Source organism: Artemia franciscana, chromosome 3, assembly GCF_032884065.1.
Source record: "Artemia franciscana chromosome 3, ASM3288406v1, whole genome shotgun sequence".
Lineage (NCBI taxonomy): Eukaryota > Metazoa > Arthropoda > Branchiopoda > Anostraca > Artemiidae > Artemia > Artemia franciscana.
The window spans coordinates 13,107,178-13,128,509 of NC_088865.1; the positions used below are offsets into that span (position 1 = coordinate 13,107,178).

A 21,332-nucleotide genomic window follows, 5' to 3' on the forward strand; every position below is an offset into this window, starting at 1 on the left:
AATAATGAGGCTCCAGGTGCTTATAGTGTGGTAAATGAGTTCTTTAAATATGGTGGCTCTGAGGTGAGAAGTAAGTTACTGAAGATTGTGAATATGATTTTTGAAAAATGGGGAAGTGCCTAACGATTTTAGGAAAGCCTTAATTAAGCAACTTTTCAAGAAAGGTGATAAGAGTGAGTGTCATAATTATCAAAGAATTAATCTAGTCTCTGTAGGTAGCAAATTACTTAGTAATATGATATTTTTTAGACTGAGAGATGCTGTAGACTAAGTTCTAAGAGAAGAACAGTGCAGTTTTAAAAAAGGTATAGGATATGTTGACCAATTTTTCACCCTTAGGCTAATAATTGAGAAGTGCCTGAGTTGTCAAACACCTTTGGTTCTCAGTGTTATAGATTATGATCTAGCATTCAATTCTACTGATAGAAGAGCTTTAGAAAAGGTCTTATTTTAGTGTGGTATCAAGACAAATAAGTTAAAATGATTAGAGTTAGGTACGAGAATAACTCTGCTGCGGTTAAGGTGGGAAATGAGGTTAGCAACGGGTTTTGTATCAAATCAGGAGTTATCCAGGGTTGTGTTCTATCCCCCATTATATACATCATTTTGATGGACTTTGTCTTAAGGAGCACAGGGAAGGCAATGGGAGACAACGGATTCAAACAAGGAAGAAAAACTCTGATGGACATATATTATGCTGATGATTTAAGCATCCTAGATGAAAGTGTGAGCAAAATGAATTATTTTTGGAGGTTTTACGAGTTCAGGGAGCTAGAATATGTTTGAAAATTAATGTTAAGAAGACTAAATCACGAAGGTTATGAGTAAGTGAAGATGAAAAGGTGATGATGGGTAACAAAAAGATTGATCAGGTGGGCAGCTTCACTTTCCTTGGTAGTGAAAAATGTTATCTTGGTAGTGAGGTATGAGCAGCAAACTACAATAGCCAAGGCTCAGGGTGTTTTTTTTTCACAGTTAAAAAAAAGTTTAGAAGAATAGGAAGATAAGTCTGTAAACCAAGATTAGAATATTGGAAACTACTGCATTGACAATGGTCGAATATGGCTCTGAAGCATGTGTGCTCTGAAAAGCAGATGATGAAAAACGCATTGTTCAGGGTACCTGGCTGACTAACCGTATTTCAAACAATAGGCTGTACGAAAAATGTGGTTGAATCTCGATTTCTAGGGTTATAATGAAAGGAAGGTTGAGATGGCTAGGGCATGTTCTGCAGATGAAGGATAGCTGTGTTGGTCTTCGGCGGCTTGGTGTTAAGATAAACAAAAGCAAGAATTAGAGCAGGTCGAAATTTGAAAGTGAAGATCAAAGACACACTCGATTAGAAGAACAGCAGCGTCGTAATCTTCGTCACAAATACCGTCTGAACAAAACCAATTACTTGCATACAAAGATGCCACAAACTCAGTAATGTTATATGTAAATAGTGTGGAGCCCACCATTTTCCAGAGGAAAGATTAGCGAACAAAGATAATTAATTTGGTGATTGTAGTGTGCATGGTCGAATTGCAATATCATCACCTCAATTTCCAAATGAATTGGTTTGCCTTTTTTCAGTTGCTTGCCAGCATTCATTCCGTTTGGAGCTAGTGATTGCTGGTGGATGCTATTGCTTATTTAGGATATTTGTTCTGTTTGAACTGTTGAAACTTGATGAGAAGAATTAGCAAAAGTTCTAAATACGTATATTGACATAATTGGAACGGATCCGCTCTCTTTGGGGGTGGGGGGGTTAATTCAGAAAAATTGAGGTATTTTTGACTTAAGAACAGATGACTAGATCTTAATGAAACTTGATATTTAGAAGGAACTCATGTCTCTTACTATATCAAGAGCTCTTACTATAAATCTCGACCAGATCTGGTGACATTGGGGGGAGTTGGAGGGGGAAACCGAAAATTTTGGAAAATGCATAGAGTGGGGAGATTGGGATGAAACTTAGAGGGTAGAATAAGCAAATGTCATAGATACGTGATTGACGTAACCGGAAGGGATCCACTCTCTTTGGAGAAGTTAGGAGAGTCTAGTGCTTTGGTGAGTTTGGTGCTTCTGGACATGCTACGACGATGCAGATTGGTAGGCGTGTGAGGGATCTGCACAAATTGACTTGATAAAGTCGTTATCCCCGATTCAACAATCTGGGGAGCTGAAGGGAGAGGAAAAATCAGAAAAAATGAGGTATTTTTAACTTCCAAATAGGTGATCGGATCTTAATGAATTTTGATATTTAGAAGGACCTAGTGTCTCAGAGCTCTTATTTTTAATCGCGACCGGTATTAAGCCATGTGAGCTCCTGGTTCTCGTCTGTTCCGAACTTGTCAAAAGTGCCATATGAGCTTTTAGCTCTTGTTATTAAAGAACAAACAATAGAAGACTGTAAAAATGAACCACTTCTAGCTTGTACTACCTATACTAGGGCAGATAAGAGCTACTTAGTTTATAACTGCTTTTAATATTTCTATGAAATTTGGAAGAGGTTGCAAAATGACCAGAAAATGATAAAAAGGAAAAGTATCCCAGTCATCACTTTATAACTTTGATGACCTTTGTAATTTAACTTATAGCATCACTAAATATGTTCAAGTACAACAGAAATTTAGTATTATATAGAATCTATAGTGGCAGTGACGTTTTGTGTGTACACATTTTGTGCAACTGAAAAGTAAGCTAATCTAATCAAGCTAAAAACACAAACATTCAAGCAGAATAATTTTGGAACCATAAAAATGGATAGTTTTTTTTTATTACTTTTCCTAATGCTTTCTAAAAAAAAAAAGTTCAGCTTGGTTCCTGAGGGTTATCAAAGGTCTTTTACCAAGGAGTAGCCTATGCAATAATTTCATTTGGTAGGATGAGGGGGAGATTTGTAAAATATTCCCTAGTTCACAGTCTATTATATAGAAGTACTGCATTTAAAACAACTTTTTTATTTTAGGACTGGGATACATAGGCTATAACATAACACCCAAAAGTTTTTTTTTATTATACAGTAGAGCAACAATAATATTTTAAAGCTTATTTACAGAGAGCTTTGATTGAAATCAGAAAATAGGGCTGTAAAGTTCAGTAACATGGCTTTGCTACTCATATAAACTGCAAATAGACAAAGCAAGTAATTGAGCAAGATAAAAATGAAGTTGAATCTCCTGGCTGATAACAGAAAATGATAAGCAAATATCTAGGATACAGAACAAAGCAAAAATTTTGAGCATACTTTAATAGTTGAAAAAACTAACAAAAAAACAACCTTGGCCGGTGTCCAAATGCCCATTTAAAACTTCTCACTGTTTGATCTAAGTCCCTCTGATCAACATAATATCCTCTTTGACGACATAGCTAAAAGAGAAAAAAAAAGTATAAGCGGAATAACTTAGTTTTCTTTGTTCTCTTTTTTTAAATCTCTTTCTCATAAATCCCTATATTTTAATGCAAAGAGCCTTAAACTACTCTGAACAGCTGTCAAAACATTTTCATAGGTTTTCTCTAAACAGCCAGCAATCTGACATACAGTTTTTAATAAGAGTATTTTATTCTTTCTGGACTGTTTCAAACATGAATACTATCACCATACACACTACCAAAAACAAACACACACTACATGACCATTATTACTACAACTGATACTACTACAAACAGCTCACCACAGTACCAAGTTGCCTGAGGCCAACACAGCTATGCAAGCTCCTCCTCCAGCCTAATCTATTCAAAGCCTCTCTCTTTACACCCTCCCAGGAAGTTCTCATTTCCTGTAAATCTTTCTTTACAACATCCATCCACCCCAACTGAAAACAACCTACTTTCCATTTAGCACTTTCCAATTTTTGGAACTGGAGCACTAGGTGGCTGGCCAAAAAGGAAAATCTTTGACAATATGTCATCCTTCATCCAGAGAATATGCCCTAGCCATCTCAACCTTTCTCTCATTATTACCCTAGAAATCAAGATTGAACCAACCTTTTTGTAGAGCCTAATGCTTGAAATACAGTCAGTAAGCTGGGTATCCAAAACAATTTCTTTGGAAAACGTCATCTTCATCTGCTTTTCAGCACACTTAAACCTGAATCGCTATTTTACCTCTGTAGCTTCTAATATTCTAGTCTTCATTTGCAGACTTATCTTCCTATTCTTCAAAACTTCTTTTAACCATGAAAAACCAACCTGAGCCTTGTCAATTCTACTTTCAACACCTTCAGTGCTCCCATTATTTTTACTAGTAATGCTACAAAGGTAAGTGAAGCTGTCCACCTGATCAATTTTCACATTACCTTAAGTCACCTTTTCATCCTCACTTTTTCTTAGCCTTAGTGACTTAGTCTTCTAACATTTATTTTCAAACCTATTCTGGCATCCTGAACATGTAAAACCTCTGAAAGTTCATTCATTTTGCTCACACTTCATCTAGGATGCTTAAATCATCAGCATAATCCAAGCCCAGGAAAGTTTTTCCTCCCCATTTGATTCTGTGGTCTCCCATTGCCTTTCACGTGCTTCTTAAGACAAAATCCATCAATATAATCCATATAAACGTGGATAGAACAGAGCCTTGCTTAACTCCTGATTTAATATGAAATCAACTGCTAACCTCATTTCCTACCTAAACTGCGGCAGCTTTTTTCTTGTACATAGGACTAACCACTTTAATGTATTTGTCTGGTATACCATACAAGGATAAGACCTTTGATGAAGCTTTTCTATTAACAGAATCAAATGCTTGCTTATAATCTGTAAAACTGAGGACCAAAGGTATTTGACAACTCAGGTACTTCTCAATTATTAACCTAAGAGTGAAAATTTTGTTGACACATCATCTACCCTTTTTAGAACCACACTGTTCTTCTCTTGAAACTTTGTCTACAGCCTCTCTCAGTCTAAAAAATATCATATTACTAAGTAATTTGCTACTTACAGAGACCAGACTAATGCCTTGATAGTTATAACACTTAGTCAAACACCTTTATTGTACAGTGGTTTAATTCAGGCTTCCCTATAACTGCTAGGTACTTTCCCTTTTTTAAATAATATTCCTAATCTTCAGTAACTTATTTCTAACCTCAGCACCACCATAGTTAAGGAACTCATTCACCACATAATCAGCAGCTATAGCCTTATTATTTTTTTATACTTTTAGTACTGCTAAAGTCTTTAGTACTGCTAATTCTTCCTCATAAAACAAATGTTCCTTCACTTTCAAGGTATCACAAACTTTTTCATTTTTCCCTACATCTTTTCTTGCAATTCTATCTTGGGTTAGCATATTCTCAAAATGTTCTGCTCTTCTCTCTTTCATTATCACTAATTGTGGCTTAATTCCTATCTTTGACTGGGATAAGTCCAAATTGACTGCTTCCTCTCGATTTATTAATATGCCAGTATAATATTTTCCTATTATTCTGTATAGCTGCATCTTCCAAATCCTTGACATTTTTATCCAAGGCCTCTGCTTTGCACCTCCTAAGTTCATATTTTAATATAATTCTTCACATTGTTTACATTCCTTTTGTTTTTGTAGGACTTATCATTCAGATAATTCTTGTACAAGCCCCTTCTCCTCTCTGATAAACATAAAACCTTTCACTAATTTTCCTAGCTGCAGTCCTAACTTTCTTCCCTAAAATAACATCAGGAACTTCACAAACTGTTTTCCTAAAATTATTACATCCATATCCCACATTGTCAAATTTTATACTCTGCAGTTTAGTATTCAACTGTTCCTGAAAATTCTCTTTCAAATTCTCATTCTGGAGTCTAGCAATATCATAACGTCCTGGAAGGTAGTTACCCTTCTGAAATCTCAGCTTTAATTTAACCCTATACTACCACATAGTAATCTTTACTTTTAGCATCAATAACACCACTCCTATATACCCTAGTATCTTCTATGGATCCTGCTGAAGTTTGGTTTAAAATAACATAATAAATAAGGTTTGCTGCCTTACCATCATTTGAATACCATGTTAACTTATTGGCCATTTTATGACCAAACACTGTACTGGTTATAACTAGATTGTTATACCTACAAAATTACAAGAGTCTTTAGCCATTACTGTATTTTTTTTTTTCAACACCAAATTTACCTAGGCTAGGATAACATCTATCCCTGTTTCTACTGACCTGTGGATTAAATCTCCTAATAAAAACACCATATTTCTACCTGGAACCCTGTCTATTTTCTCCTGTAACTGTAAGTAAAATTCATCTGAGCCATAGAGCCATCTATATGACCATTAGGCTGTCATTAAAAATTTAAATTTCCAACAAACATATTTTTCACAGAAAAAAACCTTTTTTGTGACACTAACACAATACAAATTCAGAGGAAAAATGAGCTGAAGAAGGAGTAAAAGGAAAAGAAGGCATGGTTTTTGTCTATTTGTTAGGTTTGAAGCATGGGTGCTGATAGTAACATGTAACATAACAAAATTAAATACAGGTATTTCTTTTTACAAGACAAGATCCTTATAAATTGAAAATTACAAAACAGGATGTAAAATAAAATATTTTTTTCAGTGAAACGCAGGGTGGAGGGAATTTTTCACAAACTTTGAATTTACCACCCTGGACCTCTAAAGTACATAATAAAGAAGTTAAAGTACCTAATTAATATCAAAGATTATAAAATCATATCAGCTGAGGTGCTTGTAATTTCCCACTAACTTCATGCTGTTGAATATCTATATGTAGATGACTTTTGTAATTTAATGATACAATGGTGTTTAATAGTGTGCCAAGGGGCAGTGCCCCCCCCCCCATAATGTGGAGAAAAACCATTATATATCCCATGCCCCTTGACTATCCATATATGGTCTCCTCTTGCCCCCTTCCCCCAATAAAATGCTGGAGATTTGCCCCTGCTTTTAAATACACTTATATTCACATTAGCCACCTATTTGCAAATATATTTTTTTTCATATTTAATTTTTGACAATGAAGTTTTTCTCCATACCACTTTATTAAAAACTGTGCATTAGATATCCCTCTCTTTTGGTTTTACCCTGGATTTCTTTCACGTTATACCTAGCTATATATACTATATTTGATTCAAAGCTTATTGGCTCTGCAGACTCATCAGTTATGAGATATTTCATACAGGAAGACCTGCATTGGCTTTCACTTTGAGCCTGCAAGTAGAAGCTTGAATTTAATATTCTAAAGTGCAAGTTACAGTACTTTGGGAGAGTGAACATAAAATGGCAGTGCTATATGATTGGAGAGGATGGCTTGAGACAACCGATTGACTCTTCAGCAACTAGGAAAGATTTGGGATTTGTTGCTGATAAAAAATTAAAATTTCATTAATATGCACAAATGGCAGTTGTCAAAGCATTCCAGACTGTTGGCATAATCAAGCATACAATATGCAGCAGATCATTAAACAGTTTGTGGTAACAAACTTTAATTATGGAGCAATCCAGCTCAATAGTAACTGAAATTTTCAAAAACAGAATTTTGATACTAATAGATACATCAAAAGAGTCTGATTTTTTTGCTGATTTCAAATATTTAAGTTTCATTACGTTAATTCTTACCATTCAAAAGCTACAAGCCTTAGAATATTTGCTTTATTTTCAAAACAGCAGGAAACACCCCATAAAAGTCACAGAATCTTAATGGAAATCACACCATCAGATTCAGCATATCAGAGAACCTTCCTGTGGAGGTTTCAGGTTCATATCTGCAAAAAGTGGATTATTGTAATTTTTTTTTGTCCAAAGAAAGATCAAAGATGCATGTTTGTTTGTTTTTCTTACCAAGGCTGAACCCATTGGTCCTAGGATATTAAAAGAGGGCTCATTTAAACAAGAATTAAAAGTTCTAGTTATCTTTTTAAGTGACCAAAAAATTGGAGGGCAACTAGACCCCCTCCTACACTCATTTTTTCTCGAAGTCACCCAATAAGATTTTGAGATAGCCATTTTGTTCAGCAAAGTCAAAAAAATTCAAAAATATTTCAATGAGGATGACCTAATCCCCCACAGTCCCTGGGGGAAGGGCTGCCACTTGTAAACTTTGCCTATTTTTTACATATAGGATTGGTTATTGGGAAGTACCCTTCCCGGTCTCTTTGCACAGCCCTTGCATTCTGGTACTAGAGGACATTCTTTGAAGCTCTCCATGCAGCGTTCCACAAGTAGATATAGAAGCCACTTCTTCAACCAAAGAATCATCAATATTTAGAACCAGCTCTCTGAAGAAACAGTTTCTGCTACTTCAACTGCATTTCAAATATTTAAGTTTCATCAAGTTTATTCTAACCCTTCAAAAGCTACAAGCCTTAGAATATTTGCCTTATTTTCAAAACAGCAGGAAACATCCCGTAAAGTCACAGAATCTTAATGGAAATCACACCATCAGATTCAGCATATCAGAGAACCTTCCTGTGGAGGTTTCAGGTTCATATCTGCAAAAAGTGGATTATTGTATTTTTTTTTTGTCCAAAGAAAGATCACAGCTGCATGTTTGTGAACCCATTGACCCATTGCTGAACCCATTGACCCATTGGTCCTAGGATATTAAAAGAGGGCTCATTTAAACAAGAATTAAAAGTTCTAGTTATCTTTTTAAGTGACCAAAAAATTGGAGGGCAACTAGACCCCCTCCTACACTCATTTTTTCAAAAAATTTCAAAAATATTTCAATGAGGATGACCTAATCCCCCACAGTCCCTGGGGGAAGGGCTGCCACTTGTAAACTTTGCCTATTTTTTACATATAGGATTGGTTATTGGGAAGTACCCTTCCCGGTCTCTTTGCACAGCCCTTGCATTCTGGTACTAGAGGACATTCTTTGAAGCTCTCCATGCAGCATTCCATGAGTAGACATAGAAGCCACTTCTTCAACCAAAGAATCATCAATATGTGGAACCAGCTGTCTGAAGAAACAGTTTCTGCTACTTAAACTGACATCTTTAAGTCCCACCTTGATAGGGAATGGCTCTGCCAGGAGTTCCTTTACAATTGGGAAGCTGCAGAGCCTTCCACAAGAGTCTAATCTAACAGCCACAATCTACACCAAACGAATTCTTTTTTCTCATGGAGCATCACAAGGATGGATAATCCTTATATCACTCCAAGCTGCGATTTAAGGTAATAAAGTATACAGACATTTTCAGGGAGGATTTTTTTGGTTGGAGAAAGAAAGTTATGTGGGAGGATTTTTCCATGGGGGAAGCAAACTTTCCACATAGAGGGTACTGGATTTCCCAGCATTATTTGAAGAACAATCAGAAGTTAAATATAAACAAGCTTTTTAATCTAAAAGTAAGAAGCAACATTAAAACTTATAATGAACAGAAACTATTCTGTATATGAATGGGGTTGTCCTCTTCTCAATGCTCAATTCTTTACACTAAAATTTGACTCTCTCTTACAACTCTACTTTTCAAAACAACAGTAAACTTTAGCTAAAGAGCAGGGCATTGAGGGAGGGGGGACAGTCCCTTTCATATATGGAAATATTTCTTTTCATCTGAGTTTTAATGTTGTTCCTTGCTTTCAGTTGGAAAAAACTGCTTTTTTTATTTAAATTAAAGTTGCAAGCAAACTATATAAGGGTCTTGTGTAACAATTGATAGAATTTGGGATGTATTTTGTAATACCCCTGAATAAGGGTGTTCAGCAGAAAACAAAACATGTTCAAAGATGGGCAGCAAAAGCTGTTGATGGATGCAAGAATCTTGGCTATCAATCTTGATTGAATAAACTACAGCTTCCAATACTTGTTAACCAATGCCAAAGAGGTGAATTTTTACAATGCTTTTGAATGGTGAATCTTAATATCAAAAGAATCATTGAGGACAAAGAGGCATAGTAAAAAGTCATCCCAGAAGACAGCAGATACCAGAGTGAGTAACCAATACTTCTCTGTTTCACTTTTATAAACAAACATTTTTAAAAATCCTCAAAGGCCAGTGCTTTCTAGAGAGAGAAGAAGCAGAGGTAGGTAGATCAAAATACCTTCCCAGAATAAACTTTGATAAATACTAAGCAGTTTATATAATTGACAAAAAAAACTGAACAGTAAAATTCTAGTTGATTGACTTCTTGAAATCTCAGAAATAGGTTAGGTTAGGAAAATGAAACTTTCAGGGATGGGTCTACAGTATGTTCTGGGGAGGTATTTTGAAGTACCTATCTCTACTCCTTCTCCCTCTAGAGGGCCCTGACCTCTGATAACCTTCAAAAATATGTGTGTTATAAAAGTCAAACCTTGCAAAATAGATCTTCTGCTTGAATGAAGTACAACAAAATTGTTTTCTGCTTCACAACTTTGCTCAATCCCAATTTATAAGGTTTAAAAATATGCAAATACATTTCCTAAATTTTGGAAAAAACATTGATATGGCTCAGAATTGTACTCAAATTACAGAAATTGCAATTTCAGAACTAAAGGCAGAGAAAAAGCAACTGGTAACTGAAAATTAAGGTAAAATGTTGTTTTGTCAAAATTTCAATAGGTATAACCTGTCATGTAGGCAAATTTCAGGGCTCTCTAGAGGAAGAAGGAGTGGAGGTGGGTACTTTAAAATACCTTCCTGGGATATACTTTAGCCTGTAGACTCATCCCTGAAAATTTCATTTTCCTAACTTAACCCCTTTCTGAGAAAGCAGGAAGTCACTCAACTAGAATTTCACACTAAACTGAACATATCCTAGATGCCCTTTTTTATGCTTTTTCTGAATATAATAATCACTTTTTTTCAAAATTCAGTTTTAAGCCTTTTTTAGACCCTTGAAAATGATAATTTCTTTCTATGTTTTATTTTGGATAAATACAGTTAAAATAGACCTACTGGTTTCAAACTTACTATTTCATTATAAAATCCATTTTGTTAAAGTTAGATGATTTGAAAGCATTGATTTGTCACAATTAAGCTGTCTAAAAAATTTAAAGTAACTTATCTATTTTTCTGTCCACCATGTTTCTTCCATTGGCTTTGGTATTTTTTGACATATAAGAGAAACAGCAGTTTTTATGCAGGCTAACAAAAAGAAAACATGGGGAACTGTTTTCAATTTCTTTTTTATTCAACTCAATCCTGACAAATCAATAGGCTAATTGTGAATGATACAACTTTTACAAAATGGATTTTTATTGAAATAGTAAGTTTGAAATAAATATTTTAAACCATTTTTAAATCCAAAAATATGTACAAGAAAATATCATCATTTTAGGTTCCTAAAGAGACTTAAAATTGATTTAGCAAGAAAAGTGATTATTATATTCAGAAAGAGCAAAACAAGTGGCATTGGGTGGTAGGCTAGTATAGTCTGTGTTCACTTTATTTGTTGCTCAGTTATATAAACTGCTGGGTAATTACCCATACGTCACTCAATAGATTCATCCCTAAAAGTTTCATTTTCATACAATAACTACTCTCCAAGACAGCAAGAAGTAGCTTGTCTAGATTTTTACCACCTACTCTACAAGATACTAAACAATACCCCATCAAGAATTTTACTGATTTCTCTCCCTTCAAGACAACTTTAACGGGACTTATAGTTTCTCCAAACCCTACTCACTTGAAGGGCTGTCTTCCTAACACGCCAAAGCTTGAAAGTTTAAAATTCCTCATCCATTGTCTTAAATTAGTAATTAGCGCTAACGTTGCCAGACTCAAACTTTCTTCTTAAAATGCGAAAAAGTGAAATACACAATTAAATTTTTTCAAATAAAAAAGTAATAAATTAGTGTATTGAAAACAATTTTTAATTATTTAACTATATAAAAATATATATTTTTATATTTTAAAAAAAGCTAGCAGTTTTTTATTATGATTATTTATTTTTAAGGATTATTATTAAATTATTTATTTTAAGGATTAAATTATGATAGATTATCGGAAAGCAAAATTTTTTAAATTTTGGCAGAATGACATTCAACCTACATAATTTACAAAGCTAAGAAGGTAATATCGAGACAGGCTATGAACTTCAATCATGGTGCAATTATCATATTATGCAACATTAAATTATTTTGTGAATTAAAACTGATAGTAGGCTAGTACTACTATTTGATGTTTAAAATCCTGTGGAGTAGGCTACAAAAGTTCCAAAGAATTATCCTTCTATTATAGATCTGAAATATATGCTTGGTAATTCTTGCAAAGCCAGATCTCCAGGCCAAAGGCATGGTTCTGAGTGTTTCAATAACTGTTGAGACTGCTCCAGAACTGGGCTGATGATAGCAAAGACATAGGCCTATTTTTGGACATCCAAGATAGCCTAGGACAATAAATAGCAAAATCATTGATAGCCTTGTGTTTTGTAAGGCTTATGTTTGGCCTTAGATAAACACTATTGCCTAATTAGAAGAACAGCACATTCAGTTTGATCTTCAATTGGTTCATAATGGGCAATAGACTAGGCTAGTAGGCCTATTGATTTCTCCAATAGCAATTACACCTTGATCACTTCCCTTTAATAGCTAATTCTATAATTTATTCATTAGTTTACAATAATTTGGCATCATGAGTCAATTAAGGGTTGAAAATAAGTAAAGAATGAGGGGTTTCCCTCAAAACTAGCAAACCTAATCTATATGTGACCCATTTAGTGAAACTGTTAATTATGCAATAGCCTAAAAAAACTAGGCTACTGCACTATTAAGCAGAAAAACTAGACTAGCCTACCCAACTGTTCAAAGTAAAAAAGTGGTAAATTTTTCATTATTCATTTTATTGACTTAGAATAATGTGCCCCTTGATACCTTTTTTTAAGCTCTAAGAATATAATAATCACTTCTATCGCAAATTCAAATTTAAGCCTCTTTTGAGCTCTTAAAAATGACCAAAATATTTCTAGCTATTGGGTATAACAAAGGCTTAAAACATTAGTTTCAACCTTAAAACAAAGAACCTAACCTTTAAAACAAACAAAATTTGCAATAAAAGCAATTATTATATTTGTAAAGAGCTTTAAAAAGGCATCAAATGTTTTGTTCACCTTATTTGTAAGTCAATAAAATGAACAACAAAAAATTTACCAAAAAAGTAAGAAAACATTTTTATTTCTCTCAAAACGTTTTGTCCTATTTTACCCTATATACCAAAGTTAACTTGTGGCATAGGTTTGTTTTTACTTCTTGAGGCTATCTCTCATCAACAATCATTTATAATGTCAAACAAAGCCAATTTGAATAAAAGACCTTCAAAATCATCCAATCTTGATATGTAGCCTAGGCTATATAAGGATTTTATATTTTTAATTTGGCTACATCTAAAAAGCCTGATCTTTGGTAAAATTCTAGTTTGTGGGCTTGTTGCCATCTTGGAAAGTACTATAGTTGAGTCAGGTGAATAAAACTCTTTTAGATCTGTACCCCTACTTGTAATTTTAAGACAGCACTTTCTGATATTGCTTAAAACTGTACTGAGATATTGCTTAAAATCCTACTGACATAGTATGAACTGTATTTTTTGACAGAAAAGAAAACATTGAAAACTTAAAATATAGTTAAAATAGTTTTGTCAGAATTAAGACAGGTTCTTTTATAACTCTCATATATGCAATCTTCTAAGCCCTAAAACCAAGAAAGGGTAACTTGGCAACACATTCCCAAGAGAGCTGTTCTTAGAATTTCAAGTACCCAGAGTAAAATTAATAACAGCCCCCCCCCTTCTAACTCAAATATAAGCAAAAAATAAATCAAAGTGACAAATTTGATCTAGGTGAGTAACTTCCAAGCCATGGTATTACCCCAACCATAGCACCCAGGAAGCTGGCCCCTGTCCAATGGACCTGCCTCCTATGGTACACTTTGGCTTTGTATTCAATTCTGAAAGTTATATTCACCTAATTCAACAAGTTTTCAGGGTTTAAGAAACCCTTGACTAGAATTTAACTGTTTCTCTTTCTTCTCTCCCCATAAAAAAATTACTACTGCCTAACTGTTATTCAAAATACTTATGTGGATGTCCCTAGTTTTGTTTCCAAAAGGAATCTAAGGTAAGCTTCATCAGACAATAGTCTTGTCTTATATAACTTGAAGGTATAATAGGCACTCTTTTGGGACCTATTAGGGATATACTTCTGCTATCTAAGGCAGCAATCTTGGTATGCCCTGCATCAAATTCAGCTTATTGTAAGTATTGCTATTATGATCAAAAGCACATATTAGAAACTGCTGCAATTATTTACTTACTGTGCTTCAAACTCAGTAAGCCGCAATTAACCTTATCTAGATAAAAATTGTTGGTGTTTTTATCTATAAATGTGAATCAAAAATATTTAAATTTGTTTTTAAGGTACTTCAGATATGCAAGAATTTGCTCTGATTAATTTTTAGCTATATATTTTGATATGGGACCACAAGTCTTACTTGAATCAATTTTTTGCTACAAACTTTGGTTTTCTATTAATTACCATGTTGGATAGAAAGTTAAACAACTAGGCTAAAGACTTAACAGTTTTGAATATTTAATATTGTTATTTCCAGTTTTGTATTTTGGGCCTCAGTTTCGAGTAGGCTACTTGTCAATGAGAAATGCATTAAAAAAAACTTAGCTAGTCTATATATGGCCTCATGACTGGGTGAAAATTAAAATGTGATGTTAGTAGCCATAATATCTACAAGGAGCAATCATTAAAGATCAAATGGTTGGGTATTTCTTTTTGTGTAGTCTACAGGGGTGTAATTTGCTATGTGGCATGGGGTTAACTGCCCTCTCTAGATCCAAGTTTGCCCTCTAAACCTTATTTTGGCACACTCCCCCCCCCCCCAACTGAAATTTAGTTTCTGTAAAAAAATTGTCAAAATAAAGATAAACCTGCATATTTCTAGTATTTAGAGAAACATGTCAGTTTTCTTAAGTGCCTCTTTACCTTTGTAGTAATTTATGACTCATTCTTCGGTTTTCATTGTCATTTTCACTGGATTTGGGAAAATTGGCTCCAACTTAGAAAATATATATAGAATATAGAGAAGAATATATATAATTCTTCAAAAGTAACATGACAAGTTGAAAACACTACATAAATTTTTAGCCAAGCAAATAAAAAAATAAGTTTTTTTCAACTGAAAGTAAGGAGTAAAATTAGAACCCAAAACAAACATAAAAATTATTCTGCATATGAAGGGAGTGCCCCCCTCCTCATTGCTTTGCTCTTCACGCTAAATTTTTCCACTTCTAAAAAAGCTTCCTATTCTAATCAAATAGCCCTTGCATTTGAAGAGTTGTTATTGGGAAAATTTGGACAAACCATCAAACGTTCCTGTAAAGAGCAAGTTATTAAGGAGGATTGCAAACCCTTCAAAAATGTTTTGAGCTTTAATGCTTCTTCTTACTCTCAGCTGAAAAAACTTGTTTTTGTTAAATTCCAATTGTTTTTCAAATAATGCTGGTAAGTCTGTCTCACCCTCCAAAAAAAATTTCCTCAAATGAAGGGAAAGTTTTTTCTCACGTAATGTAGATCTCTTCCCCATAGTATTCCATCTGGACAATTCCACTCTTGCAAAAAATACCCCCCCCCCGTAAAATTTCTTGCAGAAGATTCAGTCAGAAAAATTCTCTTAAGAATATTTTTATTTGAAACAGACTAAGCTCTAATCGTTTTTCAATCACTCTGGAAGTCCTTCCTTTCATAGATATTATTTCCCGGAAATCCAAACACGCAAAACATTTCCCTGGACTATTCCCAGGGATATATGCAAAACTAAGAAGGTAAAGAGAAATAAGACAAATAAAAATAATTTCGATCAGGAATTCTATCAAATCCACCCAGTCTAGAATTATCACTAGAATGTTCACCTCTGGGAATTCCCCTCCGTACAAAAATTATCTCCATGAAAACTCAGCTCAAGCACAAAATTCCCTCACACACAAAAAATATATCTTAAAGCTTCCCAATAACAAATACTATCAAAATGGGCAGTTTTTTATAACTTAGACCTATCCCCAGGAACTGGAGGGGGGGTTCTTTTTTATCTCCAAATGCATAGTTTTAGGGCTTTCAACCTTCTGAGCAAAATGTTTTGATGGTACAATTTTGAGGGGAGGATTGCCATGTAATACGTTGGTCATTCTATCAATAGAAAACTTACAATTTCCATTCAAATAAGCTCTCCAATTTTCTAAGGAAATTGGTTTGATAGAATCACCCATGGGGAAAAAAACAACAACAAATAAACATCAAATCATGATCTTTTTTCTGAAAAAAATACAAAATTCGAAATTTTCGCAGATAGAAAAAAGAAGATTGGGGCTTCAAGTAGGGATCTATAGTACATTGAATCTGATCATGGGATTTTCATTGCTTTTCCTTAGTCCATATTAATTTCAATTACTAAAAGAATATGAAAATTTGAACTCGGAATTTTGCAACATTAAAAAAATAATATTGTGTTAACATCTTAAGTGATGAATACAGAGGTTTCAAACTGGACCTATTAGGAATTTCAGAATCTCATATCCCTTGGGTAGGAAACATGAAATTACTTGGCATATAATTTATATATTTTGGCAGAAAGTATGGGGTACTTTCTTAATAAGGAATCCACTAACTCTTCTGAGGTAGGGAAGATATTACCTTTTATTTGAAACAGACAAAAGTCTATTTCTAATTATTATCCTAGCTTAAATATATTGGTTGCTGGACGCCTACTAAGTGGAGAACAGTCTGGTAAGAATAAGTTTTGTCAACTTCAAGTGTGCTCATAGCTTGGACCAGGCTGCCTAGTCGTTCACTCAAGCAGGTGCCTATGCATATAATACCGAAATTTGTTGCTTTTTGGAATGCTGGTTTTGTTAATATACAGTGAAAATAATATTGCAAAATTAAGAAAAGCAATGGGAGTAAGATTTATATACCTCTGAGAACTGACAATTTTTTGATTGATATACATTTTTGAAATGACTTATTCATACTAGATGTTCATTTACAAGTTTTTGACCTATCTTGGATCCCCATTCCAAAAGTGAAATTGAACTTATCAAAGCTTGGAGGCTCAATCCTCCTGTCTGTTAAATAAACACGGATCCATAATTGGAGCTTCGATCAATTCTATCTTACATTCAATTGGTGTAAAAGGGTAATTTCCTTTATTTATTTGTATTGTTTGGTTCTATAAATTTTTTTTGTCCTGCAGAATAGGAATTGCTCTTCTTAAATTCAAATTTCACAAACAGAAAGTGTCTTGATTAAAGTTTAGATTAAAATTTAGCAGATATCTTTGATGCAGATGTTTGTGGTTTGATCATATTAGTTAATGATAAAGAAATACAAAGATGTATTGTTTCTAATCACCTGTTTCTCATACCTGTAGAAGGTCCATATAGTTTTCCTCTCTTCTGTTAGACACATTTTTGTTTAGGAGTTATTTCCGTAATTTGCTTTAGTTTGTCCCCCTCCCACGTTCAGTTTTGCTCCAAAGTCACCGGATCAAAATTTTGAGAAAGCTGTTCTGTTCAACTTAGTCAAAAACCTAATAACTATGTCTTTGGGGACAGCTTAATCCCCCAGTTCCCAGGGAGGGGCTGCAAGTTACAAACTGACCATTGTTTACATATAGTAATGGTTATTATGAAGTGTACAGACGTTTTCAGGGGGAATTTTTTGCATTAGGGTGAGAATGGGTTGGGGAGGGGGTTACGTGGGAGGATCTTTCCATGGGAGAATTTATCATGAGGGAAGAGAATTTCCATGAAGGGGCGCAGGATTTTCCAGCATTGCTTAAAAAAAAACAATGAGAAAATAAATTTAAAAAAAATTCACAAAGAAATAATGAGTAGCATTAGAACTTAAAACGAACATAAAATATTACGTATATAAGGGGGTTTGTCTCCTCCACAATACCTTACTCTTTACCCTAAAGTACTTTTAGTAATTTCAACAGTTTATTCCACGGCCTTTGTGATTCAGGGGTCAAGGGCCCCTTGTGATTACAGTTTCTAAGTCCCCCCAAACACATTACTTTATTTCATTCAGACAGAATTTGTCTTCAGAAATTTTTTTTAAATTATAGTTCATTCATTGAATGTTTACTGACTGAAAAAATATCAAGCACGTTTCAACAGGCTAGAAGCTTTTAAATACATAAAAAAAAAAACAATATTTTGCAAGCAGACCAATGAGGTTCGATGTATCTACAGATATCGAAATCTTGATGCTCTCAATATAGCAAGTAATATAGATGTCATCATTGTTTCCTTTGCCTTATATATATATATATATATATATATATATATATATATAAAAAGAGAGGAGATAGAAAAAGAAAGAGAAAACTGTTTTCCTAAATTAGTGGCTAATATAGACCAGCACTTGAATGAGGCCTTAACCCTACTCATCCATACAACCACATAGGTCAAGCAGCATAGCCATACACAATCAACCATAAAGAATAATCCATGGACAGTCATGTCGTCAATAAGTATAAGTTGTCATTTACCAAACAATACAAACAATAAAGACAAATAATTCACAGGCAACAACCCAACACAAGGGCTCATCAGGAGAATACACTTGCCTATAGGCTTTTGGCACTTTAAATTCTCAACTGTTGTGCCTACCACAGAATATCCATGGCATCCCCGTGTCAGGTATCACCCCAAAATACATGCCTATGAAAAAAAAGGGTTCGGACATGTTGGTTCGTTTCAAATTATAGGCTCTGTCCTATTTTTATAGGATTTCCCGGGCCCAAATATAGGCCAAATATAGGATTCGGAAGTCCTCGGGATCAGAGCTGTAGTAGATGGCGTGAGATGCCTGGTCACATAAATTACCAAGCTTCATCCCAATCCCTCCAATCTAAGCGTTTTCCATGACTTTAGGTCCACCCAAATTCCCCCCAATGTCACCAGTTCCGGTCAGGATTTAAATAAGAACTTTGAGACACGATATCCTTCTAAATATCAAATTTCATTGAGATCCGATCACCCGTTCATAAGTTAAAAATACCTCATTTTTTCTAAATTTTCAGAATCACCCCCCCCCCCCCCAAACTACCCCGAAGAGAGCGGATCCGTTCTGGTTATGCCAATCATGTATCTAGGACTTGTGCTTATTTTTCCCACCAAGTTTCAGGCCAATCCCTCCAATCTAAGCGTTTTCCATGATTTTAGGTCACCCCAAACTCCCCCCAATCTCACCAGGTCTAGTCGGGATTTAAAATAAGAGCTTTGAGACACGATATCCTTCTAAATATCAAATTCCATTGAGATCCGATTACCCGTTCGTAAGTTAAAAATACCTCATTTTTTCTAATTTTTCGGAATCAACCCCCCCTCCCAACTACCCCAAAGAGAGCGGATCCGTTCTGGTTATGTCAATCATGTATCTAGAACTTATGCTTATATTCCCCACCAAGTTTCAGCCCAATACCTCCACTCTAAGTGTTTTCCAAGATTTTAGGTTTCCCCCTCCAAACTCCCCCCAATGTCACCAGATCCGGTCGGGATTTAAAATAACAGCTCTGAGACACGATATCCATCCAAACACCAAATTACATTAAGATCTGATTGACCGTTCGTAAGTTAAAAATACTTCATTTTTCTATTTTTTCTGAATTAAGAGGCCCCCCACTCCCCGCCAGATGGTCAAATCAGGAAAACGACTATTTCTAATTTAATCTGGTCCAGTTCCTGATACGCCTGCCAAATTTCATGGAGATCCAATCACCCGCAATGCCCTGATAGGGCATGCAAAAGCATAGGATGACTGGTCCCTAGCTTCTTATTGCACTTCCTGGCTAAAGGATCACCTGGTCCTTTACTGGGCTTTTGACTTAGCCAATAGAAGCTTTCTTTTAAATCCATTAAATATAAGTACAAAGGAAGAAATGCCAGTAAGGTGGTCCTTCCTTTTCAATGAATTGTTGATGTACAGACAAGAGTGTAGGTCATAAGAGGTGGCTGGTGAGTGTTTTGCAAGGTTTAAAAATTTAGGGCAATTGCTCAGGTTGGCAACTGAGCACAAAAGTAAAATTTTTTGAATGGTTTTGCCTTTGTGGATGTTATATTTATGTCATGTCCAGAATTTTAAAGTTAATCTTCATTGCTTTGTTTTAATTTCCATGGCCCTAGGACTTTAGTGTATTAAATCCTACTTATGGCCAGTGCTTCAACAAGTACTCCAAATTTTTGCTTAAGTATCAAGTATTAAGTACTCATTGTTTTTTTACTTAAATATCAAGTAATAAGTACTTTCCAAATTCTTACTTAAGTATCAAATATCAAGTACTTGCCAAAATTCTACTTAAGTATTACTTCAAGTATTTTATATATTATATATATATATATATATATTTATATATATATGGCACTTGTGACGAGGTCGGAAGAGCCAAGAGCTCATATGGCATGAGCTGTAGCAAAATTATAAGAATCAATATATTAATTTAAAAGAAAAATCAGAGGCTTAATGCTGGTCGGCATTTAAAATAAGAGCTCTGAGACACAAGGTCCTTTTAAATATCAAAATTCATTAAGATCCAATTACCCACTCGCAAGTTAAAAATACCTCGTTTTTCTAATTTTTCCTCTCACTTCAATCCCCCCCAGATGGTTGAATCGGGGAAATCAACTTTATCAAGTCAATTTGTGTAGGTCCCTGACACGCCTACCAATTTTATTGTCCTAGCACGTCCAGAAGTACCGAACTCGCCAAAGAACTGGACCCCCTAACTACCCCAAAGAGAGTGGATCCAGTCCGGTTTCGTCAATCACGTATCTACGACATTTGCTTATTCTACCCACCAAGCTTCATCCTGATCTCTCCACTCAAAGCGTTTTCCAAGATTTCCGGTGTCCCCCTCCAACTCTTCCCCAATGTCATCTGAACTGGTCGGGGTTTAAAATAAGAGATCTGAGACATGAGTTCCTTCTTAATGTCAAATTCAAGCATACCTCACGAACGGTCACCCGCTCTTAAGTTAAAAATTCCTCAATTTCTTTAATGTTTCCGAATTAACACCCCCTCCAACTCCCCCAAAGAGAGCGAATCCATTTCGGTTATGTCAATCACGTATCTAGGACTTGTGCTTATTCATCCCACCAAGTTTCATCCTGATCACTCTACTCTAAGCGTTTTCCAAGATTTCCGCCCCCCCCCCCAATCCCCTCAATGACCACTGGGCCCGGTCGGGATTTAAAACATGAGATCTGAGTTACAAGGTCCTTCTAATATGAAATTTCATCCGATGAAATTCAAGATCCGATTACTCCTTCGTAAGTTAAAAGTACCTCATTTTTTCTAATTTTTCAGGATTAACCCTCCCCCCAACTCCCCAAAAGAGAGTGAATTCGTTCTGTTTATGTTAATTACGTATCTAGGACTTGTGCTTATTTTTCCCACTAAGTTTCATCCCAATCCCTCCAC

General features: G+C 34.9%; 1 protein-coding gene across 1 annotated transcript in view; it reads right to left on the bottom strand.

The window, feature by feature from the left end:
• Window positions 1-11,628, bottom strand: part of LOC136024618 (DNA-directed RNA polymerases I, II, and III subunit RPABC1-like) — a 30,751-nt gene extending 19,123 nt beyond the window's left edge. The window contains exons 1-2 of the mRNA XM_065700049.1: window positions 11,538-11,628; window positions 3,266-3,354 (exon numbers count right to left, since the gene is read on the bottom strand). The gene's annotated coding sequence lies outside the window, so the exon portion shown is untranslated. The remainder of the gene's footprint in view (window positions 1-3,265; window positions 3,355-11,537) is intronic.
• Window positions 11,629-21,332: the final 9,704 nt, after the last annotated feature.